Source organism: Paroedura picta, chromosome 5 (assembly GCF_049243985.1).
Source record: "Paroedura picta isolate Pp20150507F chromosome 5, Ppicta_v3.0, whole genome shotgun sequence".
NCBI classification, from domain to species: Eukaryota; Metazoa; Chordata; class Lepidosauria; order Squamata; family Gekkonidae; genus Paroedura; species Paroedura picta.
In genome coordinates, this window is record NC_135373.1 from 92,205,773 (window position 1) to 92,211,592 (window position 5,820).

The 5,820-nt window shown below is 41.5% G+C and overlaps 1 long non-coding RNA gene across 1 annotated transcript in view; it reads left to right on the forward strand.

The window, feature by feature from the left end:
- The first annotated feature begins 2,652 nt into the window (after positions 1 to 2,652).
- LOC143838144 (uncharacterized) overlaps positions 2,653 to 5,820 on the forward strand; it is an 81,787-nt gene continuing 78,619 nt past the window's right edge. Inside the window, exon 1 of the long non-coding RNA XR_013231245.1 lies at positions 2,653 to 2,799. This is a non-coding gene — a long non-coding RNA (uncharacterized LOC143838144). The remainder of the gene's footprint in view (positions 2,800 to 5,820) is intronic.

Sequence of the window (5,820 nt, forward strand, 5' to 3'; positions counted from 1 at the left end):
ATAGGGTCACCAGATCCAGGGCAGAGTCTGCACTTACTTTTTTTATTCCATTGTCAATCTTGTTGAATTCTGATCGCTTTGAACTCGAGTCTTCCTATTCCCCCCCCTCCCCATTGAAACAGGAAAGTCTTCTGCACGTGGCTAGGGAGGCTCAGAAGAGGGGGGGGCAAATGGAGACTCTTTCTTTGTTTTCTTGAAGGGGGGGGAGAGGATCCAAGAAGTCAGAGGAGGGAGGGAAAAAATCCTTTCTTTTCTTGAAGGGGGGGGGGACGAAGAAGGCACAAAAAAAAATCCAAGGCCAACAGAAGTTGAGAGAAATTAGGGGTTTCTCCTTTGAGGCAGGCTTGTCACGTGACCACCTGTAGCCAATCACGGGTCCTCTACCACGGAGGAGAGCCCAGATTCAAAACAATGCGATTTTCTGTATATATTCAGGATTAGCAGCAGTCTGAGATATCCCACAATAAAGGTAGGTTCACTCCGGATCAATCCTTCTTGCTGCAGAAGGAAAATTTAAATCGCCCAAAATCCAAACGGAAATCGCATTCTGTGTAGAGAGCAGGGACTGAATCAATCTGGGGTTGGAATAAAAGCTCCGTGCAGTTTACACCCAGGTTGGGAAACTCCTGGAGATTTGGGCGAGTGAAGTCTGGGGAGGTCACAGACCCTAGTTGGATACAATATCATAGAGTCCAATCTCCAAAGCATCCTTTTCCCCCATGGAAACTGACCTCTGTAGTGTGGAGATGAGCTGTAATTCTAGGGGATCCTCTGGTCCCATCTGAAGGCTGGCATCCCTAATGCAACCCCATCCTCTGCATTTTTAACTGGCCATAGGCCACAAGGAGTTCAGTAGAGCTTCTCACCCAGTTAAGTGTGAAGAGGATGTCTGGCTAAAAGAGAGAAAGGTGATAAAACTTGCACAATGTAAGAAATAAAGTGTAAATGTAAGAAATCAAATAAATAAAAAATAAATCCTATTGAAGGCTGGTTTATGAGCTGCCAAACAAAAACTTAGAGAGGAACCCTGAGGTTTGTCTCATACCCTTGGTGTTACCCACCAGCGTAGTTTTTCATTGAATGCTTTCTTTAAATCCTTATTTGTGAAAGACACCCAACCCCACTGGGATGGCTTCTTCTGGAAAAACAGAACAGACTTCAAGCACCATATGTTGAGTGCCATTTCTATACCACAAAACAGCAGCAGGTAAAAGAAAAAGAAAAAGAGCTTGATTGATGGCCAGCTGTGCCTGTTTCGAACCCTAATCTTTTAAATAATGTAGCACCCAAGCTGTTTTTGCTTTCGACAGTATTTCCCACAAGAGAATATCTAAACCTTCTGCTTTCTAAATCGAGCACACACATTATTCCTTATATGGTCAGTCTTTACATACTGTTTAAGATTCTTGATCCCCATAAAGGATTGACGTGAATTTAGCTGAAAACAAATCAGAAGAACTTCTAATGTGGTCAAAGTAAATTATGGGTTTAATGGCCTTGCTTCATTATGGCTTATGAACTAAGCTTTCATCTCAGAAGATCACATATCCCTAAGGAGAGGCTAAATATCACCAATTTATACTAGAGACTTCAGAATATAGGGGCCAAGTCTGGGTGTAACAAATTCATCTTGTCATTAGAAAGAAGTCTGAAGAGATCACATCAACATGAGCCATGGGCTGCAGGATTCCCACCCAGGGTGAGTGGCTTTCTCACATCATCCATTGAAGCACAAACTGCCTCCCACAATGTCGTTCCTGGGGGTCCCCATCCCTCAGAGCAGGATATGAAGGACTGTTTGTTGCACTGCTGTGGGAAAGGGAAATCAGAGAGAATTACCCTCCTTTGCGTGCACAAATCTGTTTAACAGGACCCAGCTGAATGCCTGCAGGAGGGTAATTTGGGTAGGGTATTTCCCCCCCTCAAAATACAGCGTTTGAAGCTTTCTTTTGTGCCTGTACATCCTATGTACTGTTTGTCTTTTGACACAGTGAAGAAACATGATCCCTCAGTACTTTACTGCAGGTCTGTGAAAAACATCCATTTCTAGAAGTGGGCATGCAACAGTAGATGGCTGTTGACTTCATAGCTTCCATAAAGTCTCTGGCTGATCACTGCTGAAAACTACGTGTATGATTAGATGTGCCCCTTGGTCAAATTCAGCAGAGCTCTTCTTAAATTTGGCTACATTTTGCAGCAATTATGTGAATTAAATAACTGGACATTAAGATTCTAAATTCACATACTCAGCCATAATATGTCTTGTGGGCTTTCATCAGGCTCTGGATCAGAGCTTTTAAGGATATTTGGATTTGGCTGAATGCTCTGGGAAATGAATACTGCACTTTCATGTGAGGGAAGTGCAATTATGCTGTATCACAAAACCATATCCCTGAGGATTCAGCATTTTAAATTAGTTGCATCTTATAATTATTGCCACTACCTGCCAGAGCTTGCCTCTTCTGCATAATTAGGGCCTAATGGTTAAAACCTCTGAAGTTATTTGCAAGACGTGTTTCAGTTTTCTGCTCTTTTGTTTGCAAGCGAGCATAAGGAAGAGACATGTTCTCCTCCTTCCACAGTATCAGCTGAACACACATCTCTTTTTGCATTTTGCCATGCAGCTAAAACAAATATTAGCCCTTTACAAAACTATCCTGTTAATCAGTTCAAGATAAATCGATCTCCTTTGAGTGCTAGACATGGACAGGTAAATGATGCAAACATTTTTCATGCTGACTAGAATGGGTATTTATGTGGGCAGGAGCTGTGGCTTAATGAAGGAACATAAAGAGTAAGGTAGGAACTAGTTGTTTTGGTCCAAAGCAGCAGAACAACATTTGAGTCCAGGGGCACCTTTGAGAACAATAAAGTTTTATTCAGGGTATAAGCTTTCGTGTGCATGCACACTTCTTAAAATCTGCCGCTATTATATCAGTCATTTCCACAGAGTGTAATAACTACCTGGACCCTTTAACTACTAATGGGCCTCAGTGAAAGTTTTGCTTTTTATATAAGATCAGTATTCTTACGGGAAGTTGAGGGACTAGGAAACATATTAGTGTACAAATTGGATGAGAACAGACAACAGATAATTTCTGATTTGGGAGATTCATTATGTATTGTGTAATAGTTTTCTTTCATCATTGTGTTTGCCAAAGGTATTAGATCTCCTGCAAGAAATGTAATAAAATCTGAGAAAATAACCTAAGGGAAATACAGCCAAATTGTAATTTTCCCCCTTCTACTAACTTGGTAAAGCTATGCTTAATGTTTATTTGTTACCTATATAGTTTAATGTATAGATATGAATAACTGAAACATTTGCATTTTAGACAACATTTCAATTAAAAAAGCAGTTATAAGGATGGTTATTTTTAATAACAAATGCTTAAAAGTTGTACATCTGTCTTATCACAAACTATGTCCTGCTAATGATTTTTATACATTTTTGATCACTGAATAGTGAGATTAAAATAAGTCTGTTGCATTTTACCATGGTAAGAGTTTATTCATGTAAAAAACAGGAAAAGTTATACTTTCAATGTCTATAAAGGCACGATCTGTCTTGATAACTGTATGGAGACCTGGAAATATCTAACTAATGAGATGTTAACTCCAAGTTTAAGAAAAAGTCTAGTGACCTATGAATAAATGGCTATTTTGAGAAACTGTTATCAAGAAGAATGACTGGAAATGCTGTCCTAAGTTGTCCACATCCAGTGGTGTCTTTAGAGCAGGGAGGTGGGCAAACTGTGTCCCTCCAGATGTCCATGGACTACAATTCCCATGAGCCCCTGCCAGCATTTGCTATCCTCTTTAAAGGACTGGGAGAAGAAGGCCAAGGAGAACTTCCCCCAGCCCATTCTCTGCTCTAAGAGATGGACTGGGAGGGAAGGACTAAAGCATGCAAGCAATTCTATTTTCACTTTGTTATTTTAAATTGTGATTATTAAAATGACGTCTTTTGCATTTCCCAGATTACCCCTGCAAATATGTTCTTTGAAGGTCTAGCAGGGGCATGTTTTATTTAGCCATTTGTAAGAACCCAGTGTTCTCTAGCCCTTCCCTATTGCTAAGAAGAATGGTCATATATTGATAATGTTAAGAGAAGTGAAATAAGGAAAACAATGTACCTGTTGAAGTACAAAGCAGGAGGGAAACAATGTTCATCACTCCTGGTAAGATGACATGTTTAACGCAGTGCAATAATAGAAACTGTGATACTCCAGGCATCCAAGGACCTCTCCCTTGTCAGTGAAAAGGACTCTTTCTTCTATTGAGACTGTTTGAAAAGAGAGAGAGAGAAAGGATGGCCATGCGTTTAAAGCCCTGGCTTGGGAAACAGTGAGGCTGAATTTGGTCTTCTAACCCCAGTGTCTGAAGCAAAGCACGAGCTCTTTTCATTGCTCCGTTTCTAGAACAAATAGTCCTTTTCCTCCTTTTACAGCCAGCTTCGCACTGCCACATTTATCAAGACATAGCTAGAGACATCAGGAGATTTTTAGTGGTTTGAAATGGTCATCCTAAATGGGCTTTCATGCACATTTTACAGCTAAGCAAGTAACACCACAAGAGTTCCTTTTGCAAGAATATTCCCCAGCAAGCCCAAGGTAGGATTTGCTTGCATGCTGCTTGGCCGCACAAAGGCTTCTCCATATCACAAAGAGGGTTGCCAGGTCCTCCTCACTGATGGGGAATGGGGGGGGGAGGCTGGGATAGTCTGACCCAGGTTGGGAAAGTCCTGGACATTTGGGGATGAAGAGGACATGAGCATTAGTTGGGTACAATGCAACAGAGGCTACCCTCCAAAGTGTCCATGTTTTGTAAGAGAACTGATCGCTGTTGTCTGGAGATGAGCTGTAATTCCAGGGGATCCCCAGATCCCACCTGGAGGCTGGCATCCCTAGCCATCAGTGTAACTGTGGGTTTAATTGCTGTGGCTTCCTTCTCTGTTTTTTGTGGAAACATTGAAAAGTTATCATTCAAGATCTCTAATCCCTTCACGGCACTCCAGTAAACAGAGTTCCTTGTTTATTGGCCATGAGATTTAAAGAGGTGTTTTGGTGGCAAGAAAGCGCAGCATAGGAATGCCATTATGAACTCAAACAAATGGCAGAAATAATTGAAACAAATTAAGTGTGTGCCTTCATGGCAGGTGCTGTCCTCACCAATTTCCCTTGAAAGCATTGAAGTGACCTTTCCCCACAGCTGGCACTCAAAGGCATCTGCTGTGCAGGATTTCCCCAGATCATACTAGAGGTAACACTTTGTCACTTGCCTGGCCTGAACAAATTCCCTAGTTGGTAGGCTTTGTTTGCAAGAACTGCTTGTTCTGCAGTGCTCTCTTTCAAAAATGTCAGCTGAGCAATTGCAATATAAATATGCCAGAATATTTCCCAACTGTTCCTAGTTGCTAAATAACAGAGAAACAGTCACCTTAGTCACCATAAGGAGAGTCCCAGGCACTATCTGTGATGCAGAGAGCATCAAGGAACTTAACAAAAAGTAGCTGCTGGAGGCTGCAGCCAGGAAAAGGACAGGTGTTCAAGGAGTGCTGAACTCTCCTCATTTGTTCCATCTGAATAATTCCTCTCCAAATTATTTTGTTTCCCGTGTGAGTAAAAGTATAGGGATCCGTAGCCTTTAGGGAAGGCAGGTGAAGATTTTGAACAGAAAAACAGCTGGCAGGGAAAGAGGTATACATCCATCCTACCTGCAGTGAGGTTTCTGAAAAGGTAAGGGCAGGCATAGATGCTGGGCTGATTTTTTTTTTATTACAGCAAAGCAAGCTGTAGCATCAGAGGGGCTATCTAAAAC